We start from the raw sequence: 18,058 nt of genomic DNA, 5'->3' as shown, positions 1-18,058 counted from the left end.
CTGACATCTGCCTTTGGGTGTCGGCTAGGCCCTCCAAAGTCATCAGTTGCAGAACTGAACTAATCCAGTCACTGACCAGCAGGTAGCAACAGACCTGCATGGATGCCCAAACCAGGAGAAGGATCACCTTTGAAACCCCTCCCTTGCTCTCCACACCAAAGTCCTGTTGATTTTCCTTTCAACATGTGTCTCTGTTTAATTCTGTCTCCACTGCCACCCCCTTGTCTTGTCTACTCCCATAATATTCTTGCTTCAACTGTCTGACTGTTCTCCCTGGCCATAGGCTTGGCCTCTCTTGTCCATTCTCCACACCGTATCAAAAGGAATTCCTTAAAAAGGCCCACCAGACCACAAAATCCCTTGCTTCTTCACCACTTTTAGAATCAGCAGCATCTTTCATTCTTTGGGCTCATCTTGAGCCACTCTCTCTTTTCTGGCCACACTGGGCCTAATTTTGCCTAATAATTCTGTGTCTCCCACCTCAGGTCATGGCATAAGCTCTGCCTGGAGCACCAGCCATCTCTTTCCCCTGTGAAATATGTATTTTCACTTGTCATCACCACCTTCCTGTGGGAACCTCCCTCTCTCCCAGGCAAGATCAGGTTCTCCCCCAGGACGTTCTGGCCTTTATCACATTTGTGTCTGTATTAATTAACATCTGCCTCTCCCTGGTCTGTGAGCTTTTTGGTGGCAGAGCAATGTCAGTTTTGCTCCATCTTATGTAAGTTTGGGTTTAAAAATTGCTGCCCTGCAATGAATACTCACTAGATAGCTGTTAAATAGATTAATTAACTCAGTAATGAGAAATGGCGGAGCTCTAACTCCAAACTGATTCATGTGCTTCCCTTTCCTCCACTCCACTTTACTCCATTCTCAGGACAGGAACGTCCTTGAAAATAAATAAACTTGGGAGGAAACAGAAACAGGGAGGAAAACAGCTTGGCTGGTCCCCAGCATTCTGTCACAGACAATTGCTCTTCACACCCACTTCTGGTGGGAAACCGACTTACGGCGGGGAGGTTGAACCGACGGAAGCACCCACTCTGCCCTCTCCTTACTAGCCCAGTCTCCACACCACTGTAGTCAGCACGTAGCCCTGTTAGAATGGCCGTCCCCTGTAAAGCTGTATGTGTTCTTCATTTTGAAATAGTATCAGCAAGCTAAAAAAGTTGCCTCACATGCTTTGTGGAAGAAATGAAATTGAATGAATGAACACATTATACCAATTAATACATATAGAGAAAAGCAAGGACGGAGCTTTCATTGTTGTGGGGAGGCAGAACCCAGGATGCTTTGCCTCCAGCCCCTTAGAGATGATGCTAGTGAGCAGTTGTCTGTGAGTCAGGCACACCCTGAATTCAACTGTCAACCAGAGTGGCTGAAAAGGACATAAATGACTGGAATCCACCATCAGGTATAAGTGACAGCTCACGCTTTGCAATCCTGAAGTAATTTAGGAAAAACAAAAGCTCAAGAAGGTCACAGGTAAGCTCTCGGAGGACGGCACGCAGGGGGAGGAGCCCCGCACTTCGCCAGGAAGTACCTGCCCAGGGTGGGTTAAAGAATAGAACCATGTTGGTTGAAAGTCACATTAAAGCCAGTGCCTGCAGGCCGGCTTGGAGGAGACCTGGAGTCACTCTTTCCTCCTTTGGGGTACATTGAGTCCTGCCCAATTCCAATTCAGGGGTGTTAACCATGGGGAACACCACCAGATGTCTGCCACCCCCTCAGGAAGTCAGCGTCTGCGTGAGTCTCCCCGCCGTGTGTCCGGGAACTCACCCTGGGCAGACCCGCTGCAGGAGGATCACCCGGTGTCCCGGCGTCCTTGCCTCTCCCCGGGCAGGCGGGCAGGAGGTGGCAGCTCAGTCCTGCATGGTTAGGCGTCTCCCTTGCAGCCCCCAGGCTTGCTTCTAAAGGCAGCTGTGAGCATTTCCCCACTGAGCAACCACACACGTAGACTGTCAGGGGCGCGTGTATGTGTGTTTTTCCTTCCGGTTGCTGTGCGGTGATGTTGTCTCACTTCATTTCCTCTCTGTGCCTCTTCTTTTTTTTTTTTTTTCTTTTTCTTCCAGACCTTTGCATACCCCGTGGACGATCTGTAGTTTAGGGGCAGGTAAGAGATCTAGTTCCAGTTTGCACCATTTGCTATTTGGGGAAGGATAGGCGATCCTTATTATTGCAATGAAATTCTGTGTAGCATACTTTCTAGGTGGTAAAAGCTCCTTTCTTGGCAGCATTGAGGGCAAAAGTTAGGCTATCTTGAGGCTAATCAAGGTAGGGTTTTGTGGCTTTATGGGCTTAATATTTTCTAGAGTTCCACTATAAAATTGCCATGAAACACCCTTTCATTTGACAAGTATTTAATGAGCCTCTGATGGGCAACCTGCTAGGGGATAGGTTACCCAAATGGAGAATTCCTATTTCTAATGTGTTATGAAGCCTAGATTTGAGTATGTGGAGGAGAATTTCAAAGTCCCTTGTCTTCTTCTAGCTATGCTTTTGAGTAGCAGACAAGTGGATATGGTCCAAGGTTAGGCACTCTGGTTTGCATGCTGGTGCCACCCTCTAAACACTTTTGATCTTTCTGTGCCTCAACTTCTTTATCTGTAGAATGGGAATAATCAAAGGACTGTTGTGAGAATTGAATGACAGTATAGTAAAGCACTCAGAGAGTGCCTGGCACAAATAAATAAAGAACTATTTGAATGTTTGCTATTATTACTCGTGTCAAATTGTATTATTGTAAGCCCGGGCTTTTGCTTTTTTTCCTTTTTTACCCAGCTTCCAACCCCTTGCTGGTGTCTAAGGAATGACTGGGGGACAACAAGCGTTGAGCAGAGGAGGAAATGCTTCAATAACTGATACTCTGCAAATGAACCCGGCACACCAGCTGCTTCTGCTCCTGCCTGCTAGTCACCAGGACTGGGCGGGGGCTGGCCTTGGCCCTCCCTTTGTGTCTGTATGCTCTGCTCATGTTGTATATTTCACTTTTGCAACCTGTGTTTTGTTGTTGTTTTGTTTTAATTTCCTGTAACACTTCTCTGAAATTCACATCTATGTCACTGAGTTTCAAATCATAACTATTAAGGAACACTTGCCATAAGTAGATGCCATATTTAAACAAAGAAAGTCAGTTCAATGCCTTGTGCAATTGGGACTTAGAAGTACATCAATAACAAAGGACATCTACATTAACTGTCATGCCTATATTGTATCTGTAAGTGTAACTAGCAATATTCATGGCAAAAATGCCATCAAGGTACTCTTTTTTCTTTCTTCTTTCCTCTCCATAAAACTAATTCTTGAATATATGCTATATTATCAGGAACTATTCCAGATCAAGAACTGTTCCAAATATCTTATTCCCAAGTTTTTATCTTATAGTGCAGAGTATTCATAATAAATCAACAGAAGTAGAGAAGTATAAACAACTTATATTTATTTTTCAAATGTTCCTCTATCATACTATATTACCTCCATTAGACTATATCATTATTTCTTCATTAGATGTTTAAGCAGTATAAATTTAAATGTGTACATTTTAGAAAAAATAATTTACAGTTATATATACTAACTCGAAGATTAATGCCATTGAGTTATCTCCATAAATCAATGAAACTCTAGATATAATGCAAAAGCTAAGGTAGGGCTTCTTTGAAATAAAGTACTTGAATTTGGTGACTTCACTCTGTTCTTTCATCTTCAGCCTAATGGCCTCTTTTCCCACTCTGAGCTGCCGGGGCCCCCACTGTGGAGTTCTGTAGAAGGAAGAAAAGGTGTATCTGTCAAGGCAAACTAAGCAACTCAGCCTTTGTCCAAAACCAGATCATACTTGTTTCAGAAAAACAAGTTAAATATTTTTCCCAGTTGGAAAGACGGAGGTTTTGTACGTCTGTTTTCCTACTTAGCTTCTTAGATTTTTTTTTTCTTCTTCTTCTTTTTGGTTTGTTTTCTTCTTTTTGATTAGTGGCAGGTTATGCCACATGTCAAAATTTTGACAAACCACAGATGGTTCTGACAAAAAACAAACAACTATAATTTCTAATTACTCTCTGCAATGCAGACCTTGTTTACATTTTCGGCTTTATTTAAACAGTCTTCTTGATTGCTTTAATTAGCTTCTTCATGCCATCTAGTTAGCACCATGGAAGGGTTTATAACTACCTGTTAAGCAGTAGCCAAACCCCAGGCAACTGTTTTGAATTTGTCATGGACGTTTGGTCTAAGGAAGACTGCTGTAGGAGTGGCAGCTGTGGGGCGGGGGATGGAGAAGTGAGGAGAATTTGAGATTTAAAAAAGTTTAAAACAATCTAGGGCCAGGTTGTGTTTCTGTGTGTATGTATGATTCCACTTGCTTGATTCATTTCCCTCTACGAGTGAAAGTGCATAAGGAATCAGCTGCCCACTGAGGGATTTAAATGAATATGCCCAAGAGTTGGTTTGGCAAGGTTTAAGGGCTAGGATGTCTAGTGTTAGAATGGACGTCTCACCCCTGTTCAGGAGTGGGAGTCATCTTGGTGGTTTTCATTTTTAGATAAAGAAATCAGAGCTCAGAAAGATCGTTTGTCCTTAGTTCTTCCTTTTGCCCTTCTAGGAGCCCATGTTTGTCCATTCAATACCCAGTGTACCTGCCAACTCCCTTGGGCTTTCCTGGGCGTCTCTGATACATCAGTCTGCAAGACACAGGGCCTGCCTTCAAAAATCTCATAGCCTAGCAGGGACATATTTAGTGAGATAACTGTTCCCATTAATTCATTCACTTATGGTATTAAAATAATTTATTGAACAAGTGTTATCATGAATAAAAACTAAATGAGCGTCAGCTCTTCCCTGAGAGAAATCACAGCACAATGAACCTTACCTACCTTCCTCTGCTGCTCTCTCGCCATTTGCTACCCTCCTTATCTCTCTCTCATAACGGTACATCTTTGCCTTCTGTCTTTGCTATTCTCCCAATACCTCGGCCAAGTCCTTGGCGTCTAGCACTCTTACTTTGCCAGCACCCCATGACCAGCTATTTCAGCAATGTGTTTATGCTAATTTCCTTCTTCTTGTTCTTCTAGGTGTCACCCATTTCCAGCCCATGGTGGAAACTCCATCTACTTTCTCTCAACTCCAGAGCTACTCAGATTCGTTGGGAAGTTAGCAAAGCCCATTTTATTTCATTGCCAGTTCTTCCCCAATAATCTTAACTTTTGCTTGAGGCCCTTCTGCTGCTCAGGAATCTTCTTATTCATCTCCTTCTAACCATCTATCGAGCCTTCCTCCCAGACTCTTCTCCCTCTCTGGGAGCTCCGAGCCCAGCCCTCATCTATGCCACGCCCAGGGCACGCGCTGCTGATGTAGGTTCTTTTAGCATCCTCCATGGTCTCTGCAGAAATTTGTACTTCTGTGCATCCTGTTCCTCATTCCCTGCTCCTTCCTTAATCCTTTGAATTATAGCTTCAAGCATTACCACTTGATTAATAATAATGCTAATAGCTACCATGCTTGATATTTATCACTAGGAGGTAACTGCCACTTGAAAATATGAAACCCTTCTAGATCAGGGAACAGCTGGGAAGAAACATGGGCTCCTAGAAGAGCAAAAGGAAGAAAGAACTAATGGCAAATTTAAAAGATTTTGATTTATTGGAAGGGTTCATTGCATTTAGGCATCTGGCAAGCCCCAAGCAGATTTCTCCATTACTAATATGCTGTTCACCCCCGCTGTTCCTCCAACTGGGTGATAACCATCTTTGACTGCCCCACAGAATAACTGAGAAAATCTTTTTTGTGTAGATTTTTCCAAAATTTTTAGAATTACTTTTTAAAACGTATAAATCATGCATTTATATTTTTTTAAAAACTAACAAGCAGGTGAAACTGAAGTGCCATTTGACCATCAGTCCTAATTTCAGTTCTCTCCCCTGCTTTTACAGCAGACAGTAAACCTCTGCTGTCTGTTTGGGGTGTATTCTGCCGGGACATTTCCGAAGCATTTATATAAACAGACGTAACCACTGTCAATTTGCAGTTGTGCGGGTGTGCAGTCTCACCCTGGAGCGTGCCGTGCACACAAAGAGAACATGAGACCGAAACCACTAGGTTGCTCCTGGTTTCTGAGGGAACTGTATCAACTGCTCTTCTGGTTTCACGTGAAACAGCAATTTGAAAACAACATCTTACTCATGAGAATGTAAAAAATAAAACTATGTTGCTGCTTCCAGTGATCAAAGAGATTAGCCTCCTCAGTTTATCTGACTTGCCTGTTTGTTTTCTAAATACACAAAATTGTGGATTTACATGCAACTGGTTTGCCTCTGAGGAGAGATTCCCAGATCAAACACCAAAGGTCCATTACTCATTTGACCAAGTGATTTCCTGGAATTCCCCCTTTTCCTACACAATCTCTTAGCCAAAAAATCAAGTCAAATCATGCCTCTCCTGGGGTACTTTTGCAGCTGCTGACAATGACCCAGGCCCCAGGGGGGCCTCCCAGGGCTGTGATCATTTATAGCCACTTACTCCTGTACCATGGCTGGTCCTTCATCTTCACCTTTCTAGAAGGTTTTCCTCCCTCTGACTCTCAGAGCAGCCTCCATTTCACAATCCCAATGGGGAGCTCCTACTTTAAAGATTTAGAAATATTTTTTGCCGATTCCCAGTACTGAAAGCCCCAACACTGTTTTTTTTCCCCCTTTAGTCTTTCTATAATTCTTCTACTCTTAGACAATAGAAGCTTACAAAGGAAATCCAACTTATGCCTCCTCTGCTTTGACCACAACTTTTCCTACAATATAAGCAAAAGCCTTGGGCCCACGTGTTCGGGAACAGGCGTTGGTTCTGCCCGCCCTTCTTCTTTGCCTCCCTTCTCTCTTCTTCCTCTCATGCTCAACTTCCCTGCAAGAGCAGTCTACATTCTGTGCCTCCATGGCACCCCTGCTACTCCCTCCTTCCTCACTACATCCCTGCCATGCCAATGTCTGGCTGCACCACAGCCCCTAGCTCTGCACCATTAATGTTGCCCGTGGCATCCTAGATGATGAAACCAATACTCAGTACAAAGTCTTTCCCTCTGTGGCATTTAAAATGACTGATTACTTCTTCCCTCTAAGATCCCTTTTTCTTCTTTCTCTGGGGGACCCCCACTCAACATTGGTCACTTCCTGCATGATTCATCACACTGTGCACTGATTGCTACCCAGGTGTCACCGTCAGGCCGCACATGTGTTTGCCCTGATGCACTCTCTGGATGGGCTCATTTGCTCCCCTTTAGGTCTTTTGCCCCCTGCACTCTCCATTAATGTCATTATCATACACTTCGTCTCTGTCTTAGTTCTAGCTGCTTTAATAAAATACCCTAGACCGGGTGGCTTAAACAACAGACATTTATTTCTCAGAGTTCTGGAGGCTGGAAGTCCAAGATTAGGATGCCAGCACAGTCAGGTTCTGGTGAGGGCCCTGCTTCTGGTTTGCAGATGGCCACCTTCTTGCTGTGTCCTCACACACAGGGGAGAGAGATCATCTCTCTTGTGTCTCTCCCATTAAGGGCACTAATCACATTTGTTAAGACTCTATCCTCATGACCTAATTACTCCCAAAGACTGCCCACCTCCTAATACCCTCAAATTAGGGATTAGGCTTCAACATATGAATTTGGGGGGCCACAAACATTCAGTCCATACAAGTCTCTCTGCCTCCAAACACTGCACATCTTTTATTTGCTTTTTAAATTTAACCTATCACCAAATCCTGCTAATTTTCTTTTTAAATCTCAAATCTTGTGAATCAATTCAGTTACCTCTGTACACTTGGACCACCTTAGATTTGACTTTCATTGCTTGCTTAGACTATCACAGCAATTCCTAAGTGCAGTAGTCTTCTAACCTCTAGTAGTTAGTACACTGTTGGGCATAGGGCACATCCTCAGGAGATATTTATTGAATGGACAGCACACAATATTAGATATTTTTACAGACAAATTTAAAATCTCTTCATGTCACTGCTTAAAAACTTCCACCAACTTTACTTTACCAAAGTAAAGTTGAAATTACTTAGTTGGTGAATGGAGATCCATGTTGTCTAAGATTCTCTCCTGCTTGTTCAGCCCTGGAGAACCCTGTACTTTCCCGTAGCTTGTAACTGCTCACCCTTCCCTAACATTTCATGTATTCTCATGATTACGGCCTCATGAGGGCCATTCCCTTCCCTAGAATACCCTTCCTCCATCTCCTTTGGCAACGTCCCTCAAGACCACAGTCCCCTGGAGAGGGTATCCTTCTCCCTTTTGTCACCACCAGGACTTCTATGATTGCGTTAATCACATCATATCACAAGAGTGTGTCTGCCTTTCTCTAGACTTGCAGGCTCCTGACAGCAGGGAACTATTGCTTATTCATTTTGGTGACCAAGTTAAACTTTTACAAAGCAGCCTGTAGAGGCTTGCATCAGAGTCACCCATTGAAGCTGGTTAAATGTAGATCCCCAGGCCCCATCCTTGAATTGCTGAATCAGTTTCTCTGAAGCATGGAGACCTCCCAAGTAATTCTTATGCACATATATGTTTCAAGAACATAGTTACAGTATCCAATAAATATTTGATGAATAAAGACAGGATGAAAAGTACTTAGAACCCTACTCTTAAAAATCTGACTTATTTCCTTTATTCCTGTGGGGTGTATTTTGACTGGAGACAGGTCCAGGGAATTTGGCCCAGCTGTAGATCAAAGAGACCTAATGGGAAACAGCCTTGCATCATTCCCTAACCAGGTCATGCCAAGTACCTATTGTCCTGTGCAAATGCCAGACTGAATTTAGGGTGATTCAGAGCCCTGAAGATAGTTGGCTATGATAAGAACTAACAAATTCTTGCTCAAGTGAGAACTGGTATTATAGGCATGCTCTGCATTTTTAACTCACCAAAGCCAAGTTTCTAAGCTTAAGTGTTTCACAAGTACCTTCTAAGGAGTTTCACTGTCTCCTTGGGCTTATCACCAATGTTGGTAACTCTAGCATCAGGTCATAGCCCTCCCCAGTTGACTTTGGGTGGACTGTGAATGGCCCTTGAGGGTTTTCAGACTTTAGGTAAGGCTGATGAGTTAGTGAAGGTAGGCAAGTCTTGTTTGAGCAACAAAGTCTCTAAAACGTCTTTTAAAAATTTCCTCAGTACATTGTGGGTTGTATCACCATGGTTTTGAGATCTGTCATGATGCACCATACCAGGCTTAATGAGGACAAAAAAACAAGCATCATCTAAGTGTCCTCATGACCACACAAACTATCCTTAACAACTGTTTGTTGGATTTATTGTTTACCAGATAACTAAGTCTTTCCAAAAGTACCTATTACAGAAGTATAGAAACACACTGATACCATTAGGTAGTTGGATACAAACATATATACCTGAAAGGTGGAAAAGAAAATAAAGGCACCAAGAGATACTTAAATGGTGGCCTTTGTGGAGGAATTGAGATATAGGTAGGGCATCCAAAAAGAGACAAAATATAGGCTGACAATTAAGCCATCTCCTGGATTGTTCTACAATGTCACAACTGGGCCTAGCCTTAGGAGTTGTTTATAATTTATTTTTGGACATAGTACTTCTTCTTTAATACTTTCCTCACTTCTTTGTTACACAAGTAATATACTCATGTTGAAACTAGAAAAAATAATTTAAAAAGATGACATACCCAATGTTACATTGGAGTATATCAAAGCACTGAACACCCCTGTCCAGTAGGGGGCTCCCACTCAGTCATCTCACTGGCTTAGGGATGGACAGCTTTGAAAACAAGAGCCACTCCCCAGCTCCATCAGCCAGGGTCACAGGGTCGAATGTGACAATCTGTATGTAAGGAATCACATAAAGTCACTTCCCTCAGAACAGGGCAATGAGAAAGTGGGCGGAAGGAGACTTTTCTCCAAATTCTTAGCCAGAAATTTCCCAATGCACCTTCATACACTGCAGTTGCCCCGTCTCTGGGAACCACGCCTAGAATAATCTAGCTGAGTGAGAGCATAAGCAGGGGCTGAACAAGAGGAAGAGAACAGTGCCCAGAATAATACCAAATATGGACATTTTGAAAGCCTTTAGGTAATTGTTTTCAGGACTTTGAGGCTCTAATTGCTGTCTTTAATGAAGAGGCCACACAGGCTTCTGAAAGTTCTAAAATTATGTCATTTTTATCAGCAACCAGGACTCAAGTTGTCTCACAGACCACAGAGGGTCTTAGGAAATAAGGCTTTGGAAAGGGGGCTCTGATGTTTCTCAATTTTACATTCATTTGTTCCTCCAGCTACATTTGCTCTGAAAGGAGAAAAGTGGTCTCATTAACTTGGAAAGAATGAATCCAAACAAGTTTTAGGTGAAGGAAAGCACTTGGGCATGCTGAACCCTGCCACCACCAGGCTCCTTCCTAAAGTAAGAATGTTGCTATAAAAGTTTCATCTGATGTTTCCCACAAAAATGTGTGCTGTGGTCACAGCTCAGAGATGCCAACAACAAATCTCAAACACAGCTACCTCCTGACTGAGGATACAGTCTGGGTTCTTTTTAGTCTGGACCTTGGTATCCAAGGACAAAATTTCAATTAATTACATGGGAGGAAATGGCCATGGGACAGAAAAGGGACTGAACATGAATGCTTTTTTCCCTTGTGCAAGGTATTGGGATGCTGCCATATTACACACAATCAGGGCTTTTTCTATATAGCATGCTATTTTTTTCTCCTTGCCTTGTGCTGTTAGAGAGCATGCCAGTGGCATGTGGTTGCCTCAACTTTCTACACCCAGTAATAAGTCATTGAATTCACTCATTTTTACTCTGAAGCACACAACATTCTTTATGCAGTAAATCAAAACATTTTTTTAAGCAATTGTCACTGATAGGAGCTGCGGATAACCTAGCGGGTACAAATCTATGTAGCATATTGTGTATATTGGCTGCTTTGTGACGAATAATGATAATCTTTTGCACAATAGATCTGTATTGCCTCACCAAGCACGAGGTCTGAGGGAGAGGCTGGTTAATTCAGCAGATCAGTAAATGTGTGCACGTTAGTTTTGCTCTCCGGCTGTCGGTTCACGACTGCGAAGTGTCTGCAGTTGCTCCAAGTAGGGCATCGCAGCCACAGCCACATACAAATACATATATAAATAAAGCCCCAATGAAGACATTCCCCTTTTCTGGTCTCTGTCCCTCTTTTTAAGAGATTATTCCTTTCCTAGAAGGTCTTTCTCTCCTACTCCCACTCTGCAGCAGACAGGCCTCAGGTCTTAGGACACAGAACTGCGCCACCCGCCCATGAACAGTAGGCAAACAAAAAGTCATAACTGGCTTTCACCAGTGATTCTGCTCCTGGGTAAGGAAAGGCTCTGCTTTCCGGAAGCCCCAGGCTGCCCCATACACAGACAGAATCCAGTTCTGTTGGCAGGAAGAAGGGATTGGCTATTGGACAGGAAGCCTGCAGACCTGCCTCAGTGGGGGACTTCCACAGGAGACACTCCCCCTCATATGTATTCACAGAGTCTAGAAGCTGATGGTCCAGGATCCACTTTGCCACGTAGTTGCAAGATCCTTGATTAGTTATTTCACCCCTTGGAACCACAATTTTTGTCTATGTAAAATGGGAAATCACGTGTGTCTCATTGGGTTGCTGGGAGGATCAAGTATATTAGCATATGAAAAATACCTGCACTGTACCTGGCCCATAGGAATAGCCTAATAAATGCCATTCCCTTCCCTGGAGCCCTCAGGCTACGTACAGACTAACTTGCTGAGTAACTGACCAGTCCTCAGCCTGCATGCTGACAGAGCAACACCGTGATGGGAGTGTGCAGAGCCCGCCTGGGGAAGGCGGGGCTATCGCAGTGCTGAAAACCACAAAGATCCCCCAGCGCCTTTGCAGCAGGTGAAATTCTACACGGCGTTTAGACACTGGAGTGTCGCCATTGAGAAGGAAGTTGGATATAGGAATGTGGAGGTCAGGGGAGAGGTCTGCTGCGCTGGAGAGAGGACTTTGGGGAATCGTCTGTATGTCAAAGGCATTTAACATACTGATATTAACCGCTTAACAGTTAAGAGGCGATGCTGGAGGGGACCACCCGGGGGTGCACCTGGGGAGAGAAGCAAGCTGAGGACAAGCACTGGGCGTGCCAATGTGGAGAGGTCCGGGAGACGAGGGACACCAACAAGTGGTCTGATGAGGGGCCTGAGAGCGAGAAGGAGGACCTCCAGCAGAGGGGGGTGTCCCCGAAGACCAGGGGAGAGGGCTCAGGAGGAGGCGGAAGCTGTGTCAGTGGCTGGTGGGGGAAGTGTGGTGGAACCGAGAGCTGCACCATGGAAGGGTGCTGTAGGTGTCACTGGTGACCCTGTCAGAGAAGATTCAGCTGTGGGTGAAGGAGACAGGGGCAGAAGTTGGAGGAGCCAGTGTAGATGCCTCCTCCGAGGAGCTTGGCAAAGTAGAAGAATGGGGCGACAGCAGAAACAGGGCACAGAGTCAAGGAAGGCTTTTCTGGTTCATTTTTAAGCTAGGACATTTAATACTTGAATGGTCATCGAAAATCCAGTAGAAAGGGAGTTTTATGACCTAGGAGAGAGAGCAGAGTGAATTGCTGAGATGAGGTAAGGGAACGGGGTCTGAGAAATGGCAGGGAGATCGGCTTCTGAAGAGAGCGTAGCTGGGCTCCTCCAGGGTACTGCCGCCTCGGCATTGGCTCTGAGCAGGCAGCCCGTGGGCTCCTTAAACTAACGTTAGCCCCTTATGCAAGCGCATGCCCTAGAGAGCGGCCTGCAGAGTCACAGACAGACGTAAGTTCCTGATACGACTTCCTCAGCAATCCTTGTGATCAACAGCCTCCCGCACTTTCCCGGGCCTTCCCCTCGTATGCCCCTTAGATAGGACCCCTGTGAAGCTTACCAAAACCCAACCCATTTTGGTTTGAATTGAACAATCTGGCCTTAGCCTGAGAATCCCAAAGCATGCCACCATGACCCTAATAAAAGCATGTCACTCTCTCTGCCTGCACGCTGCCTTGACCTCCCCTCATGGTCTCTGGAGGTGTGCCATGTACTTCCTTCAGGACTAATGAGTAATAAACTTCTCTATTGCAGCTTCTCTTGTGGGCCCCCTTCCCTTCATCCTATACGCCACTTAACGAAGGTTAATTTAACAAAGTCATAGCAGCTTCTCATGAAAAGAAGGGCTGACTACAGGTACAGCAGGGTGAGTGGGTACATGACCTCTGCTGGCCACTTCTATTTTCCCTGTAAAATAGGAAGTCAGCTCATCAGCTAAGAGTGAAGTCTGGGGAGGAGGTGACAGAGGCTTCAGGAGAAAGGACAGGACATGAGATAGTCACCTTGGAGGGTGAATGAACTGACATGTGGTGGGCCGCTGGTCAGGAAATGTGGAGTCAGTGCTGGCTGTCGCATGCTGGCTCCAAGATCTGTTCTCAAACCCTGATCTCTCTCCTGGGTTCCAAACTCGTATACCCACCTGCCAGCTGATCTCTATCCCCCAGCTCCCTCACAGGAAAATAAAGCTATTCTCTCTCTGCCTACCTCCGCTCAATCCTCTTAGGCTTCCTATTGCAGAGAATGTCACCTTCATGGCCTCCATTCCCAAAGCAAACTAATAAAGCCTTAGAAGAGCTCACAAACTAGTGTAGGACAATATATTTTTTTCTGAGATTGAAAACACTGGAGGAAAAGTCTTGTTTTTTGAAGGACCATTGCTATTTCAGGTTGGATATTATCAACTTGAGATGCCTGTGAGAGGTCCAAGTGGGAATGGTGAGAAGTTTCATACCCGTCAGGTGACTGACTGCCCACCTGATGCTATTCCTCTGGTAAGTATGAGGTGTCATATGGCCCCATGTGCACCTGGGGCCCTTGTTAAAATGCAGGTGGTGATTTAGTAGGTCTAATGCCGGACTTTGGATTCCGTAGTTCTAATAAAATCCCAGATGATGCCAATGACATGGGTCCACAAACTTCCCTTTGAGGAGTAAAGGTTGGGAGATAGAAACTGTGCAGATCATTTCAATTTAGTGTGTTAATTAGTATAATAATAAAGGAGAAATGTGATTATAGTTTAGCATGTGGGATTAAGACAAAACATGGAGATTGTGCACTGGCAGGCCAAGGAATGTGTACTTTATCCTGAGAAGGATGTAGAACCATGGAAGGATTTGAACAGAAGAATGACATGGTTCTATTACAAAATGCTTATTGAAAATTGACTGCTATGTAGGCAATAGAGATAGAACAGTGAACAGGAAAACCAGGGTCCTGGCTTCAGGGAATTTACAATGAAGTGAGGTGTAGACAGGTAATGGGAAAAAAACAAAGAAATAAATAAGGTAATTTCATATTGTAGAAATGCAGTACACAAAAAGAGTTAATGTGATTGAGCCTTGGGGGACTGCTCTAGTGGGAAGTAGTTGTTGAGCCAAGAACTAACCATGCAATGGAACCAATCCTGCAAGGAAGAATAGTCCGGACAGAGGGAACAGCAGGGTGGTGACCTTGAGGCAAGAGGGAGGAGAAAGGCCGGAGATCAATTAAGTCAGTGTGACTGGAGCCTAGTGAGCAGGAGAAATGGTGTGAGATGGGGTCAGAGAGATGAACAGGGGCCAAGTCACGTAGGGGCTTTAAAAGCTGTGATTAAGTGTTCACATTTCATTTCAAATGTGGGGATTAAATAATCCTATTTGTAAAAAGATACCTCTCGTGACTGCATGAAGATGGGGTTGTGCGTACACTTGGTGGGTTGTGTGGGATGTGGGTTCCTTGGGCATGTTCAGAATTGTACCGCAGAAAGAAAAAATCCATCAGCAACACGTAAAACAGCTGAGATCGGAGAGGGTAGAGCTTTAGAAATGTCTGTGATTGACAGGGAGAGTGTGAACCGGGGAAGTCAGACTCATGCTCCCAAATGAAGCTCCAGGAAGTGAGATGGGCGATTCAAATCATACCCAGCTCTCTCCTGCCTGGCGCAGGGGCCAGGACTTTGCTACTCATCCCTTCGGTTAACTCTCTCTCATCCCCACAGTGCTGGTTACAAAAATCAGTTTCTGGAGTTTTAACCCCGACCTCCTGAGAGAGAGATGGATCCAAGAGCAGCTGGTTGTCAAAGCAGAATTGCTCCAGGGGACTTCAAATTCAGGGGCAACTGCAACTACTGAACTGGTCTCTACCTCTTCTGCCCCAAGTAGTGGAGATGTTTACCATTTTTTGAGCACCAATAGCTCTCCTTAACCCTTCATGCCTTTCTTTATACTCTGCTGATAAATTTAACAACCCAAGTAGTGGGATTTCAGGATTCACCACAGTGAATCCACCTTAAAAATACCAAAGTGCGAGGTTACTCTGGAGCCTACAAAGGAAGTCTCTCTATTCCTTGTAGATGGTGAGTGAAATCTTGCTGGGGGGCTTAAGGTAAAAAGGCAAATCTAGGGGCAATCTTTTCAGCTGCAATCCTCATTTGTATTTTAATGTAAATGAGTTTCAGATCCTTTTTGAGAGAAAAATTTGGCTGGGAAATTATGGACGATTCTGGGTCCAGAGATGGGGGCAAAAGGCTTGGGGGTGTAGAATGGGGAAGGGGAAAGGGGAAGGAGGTGGCACTAGAGCGCTGAACTTCACTTCCTGCCTGTGTTTGCCCACAATCAGGAAACCACCCGCTCCCTCCTGAGCAGAGGGCTCTTAAAATGCTGAATGAAGAAGAAGAAAAAAATCTGTCTTTATAATTTTGCATTATCTGTGCTTGATTAGATTCTAAGGTGGGTTGAGCATCTGGATGGTTGCCCTAAAATATGCATTTCTTCAGAAAGGAAACTGATCTGCCTTTTGACAGCTTTCCTTCTGTGTAGTTGCTGGGCTGTGCTCAGCTGTCTCCAGATCAAAAAAGTGTCAAAGGCACAGGGCGCTACAAGGTAGAGCAGAGAGAATCGTGCACTTGACGTTCAGTTGCATAGACCTAGGGAGATGACACAGTGGAAGGAAGAAAGGTCATTGCTCACAGAGTGCTGACTGTGTGCCCAGGTCCGCTTGAACACTGCTCCTGAAGGTTATCTCAGGGACTCCCCTTCCTCCTCTGGTTCTCCTTGAATCTCCAGTATTAGCAATCAGCCCAAAAGGTGCACACACCTCTTGCCAAGTCTTTTGGGTGAGTGTTAGCAGTAACCCGTATTTATCGAGCACATAATACATGCCAGATGCTCTAAGGAGTCCCTCACTCAGCACTCTCCACATCTTAGGAGCTGGGTCTCCTGAACCGTATTTTCAGGTAAAACAACTGAACCCTAGAGATACCAAGTGATTTGGTCAGAATCAATAGTGCCGTAATTCAAATGCAGGTCACTGGATTCTAGAGATCACATGGTTAGCCATTATGCGATATCACCTTTTACTTTGGAAAGGCACAAAATTGTATCTGCTCTACATGTAATCCCCCCACCAAGTTGATGTTTGGGATCTTCAAGCTTCCTAATTTCTGCCTCCTTTTTCTCCCTAAAGGCATCCTCTCTTCACTAGAGGTACCCATAGCCTCCTATATTGTATACCTCACCACCACTGACACATCTTCTCTGAAAAAATTACCTAATATAATCTGCTCATTCACACTATCCATGCTTTCTAGACATAAATGCATTTTTGGACTTTTTATCTCTAGCTATAAAGGGTTGTCTTTCTCCCCACTAAGAATTTTCACCTGTTGACCCAGAGGTAAGAATCCATTTGTTTCTTGGCAGTGCTTTGGGGATGTCTGGGCTGGTGACTGGTTGGAATCTGGGTGTGAGAACTTCCTTTCAAGGGCTTCCTGCTTATCTGGAGAGAGAGAGTTCCAGACTCAGCCACTGGAAGTGTGTTCTCTGGTGGTGTGAGGTACAGGAACAGGTGTTCTGGCCTCATTAGATTCTTGCAGTTGTAATTCTGAGACCTGGAGCCTGTTCTGCCTGAGCATTCATTCATTCATCCATCAGTTATGCATGGTCACTTCAATTGGCCCTGGGGACACTCTGATAATCAAGACAGACATTGATCCTGCTACCCCAGAGCTCATAGCATAGAGTAGAAGATTGACATTAAATAAGAAACTTCAATGAAAAATAGGCAAATCTTTCCTTCTTCCTTTTCCTTCTTCCTTTTCCTTTCTTCATTTTCCTTCTTCCTTTCTTACTCCACTGAGCTTATAATTTTTCTCCCATCCCTTTGCCCCAAGGCTCCTAGATGCCAAGTATCTAGAGCCTTCTTTCCTCCCTTGTGCCAATATCCTGTCTTGGTCCTCACTATCTCACTTCTACCGAGCAGATGATCATTATGTCTTGTCTAGCTCACTGCCAGCCAGGAAATCCAGGGCTTGCAGCCCATCTTTCTCTGCCATGAGCCTTTTGGTCATTCCTAACACTCAGAATTGGGAATAGTGCCAAGAACAGGGAGTAGTTGGTGGTCAAGTTCAGTGTTTCCATTCATTCATTCATTCATTTATTCATTCAGCAAACATTACATAGCTGGTATCTACCAGGAATTGAGATACAGAAAGGGAAAACATATAGTTTCTGAATAGCAAAAAGACCACAAATTTCCAAAGGTAAGGACTCCATCTCTCTTCTCTATGGCTCTGTCCCCGATATTTGACTCCTTAGTACAAGGTAGGAATTCAAAAATTATTTGTAAATAAAAGAATGAATTCATATTTTGGCCGAAAACACAGATATATAAAGTATTATAATAAAATTGGATGACTATTCATTTGATAAATATTGGTTGAAAATCTTCTAAGTGCTATGTCACACAAGATAGATGCAGTCCTTGTCCTTATGAACCTTACAGGTAAAAATTCACACAAAATATATGGAGCTGTAATGTGAACAAGTGTGGGGTCTAGAGAGCATAAAACCAGATATGCTTGTCTGGCTCAGGTGAAAGCCCTGTGGCTCAATAAAGCTCAAATTACTTTTCAAAAATTGAAAGATTGATTTGGTTGAAACCTTTTGAGTGGGGAAAGGGGAGAGTAGGAAGAGCTGAGGTTAGGAGAGAAAGCAGATATTGGATCCCCAGGGCTTGGAGAGC

The 18,058-nt window shown here is 44.2% G+C and overlaps 1 protein-coding gene across 1 annotated transcript in view; it reads right to left on the bottom strand.

The window, feature by feature from the left end:
* The window catches only part of NEDD9 (neural precursor cell expressed, developmentally down-regulated 9), a 160,040-nt gene extending 158,089 nt beyond the window's left edge, over positions 1 to 1,951 (bottom strand). Inside the window, exon 1 of the mRNA XM_017660949.3 lies at positions 1,780 to 1,951. The gene's annotated coding sequence lies outside the window, so the exon portion shown is untranslated. The remainder of the gene's footprint in view (positions 1 to 1,779) is intronic.
* Positions 1,952 to 18,058: the final 16,107 nt, after the last annotated feature.

Source organism: Manis javanica, chromosome 16 (genome assembly GCF_040802235.1).
Source record: "Manis javanica isolate MJ-LG chromosome 16, MJ_LKY, whole genome shotgun sequence".
Classification (NCBI taxonomy): Eukaryota; Metazoa; Chordata; class Mammalia; order Pholidota; family Manidae; genus Manis; species Manis javanica.
This window is presented reverse-complemented; position numbering and strand designations above follow the sequence as displayed.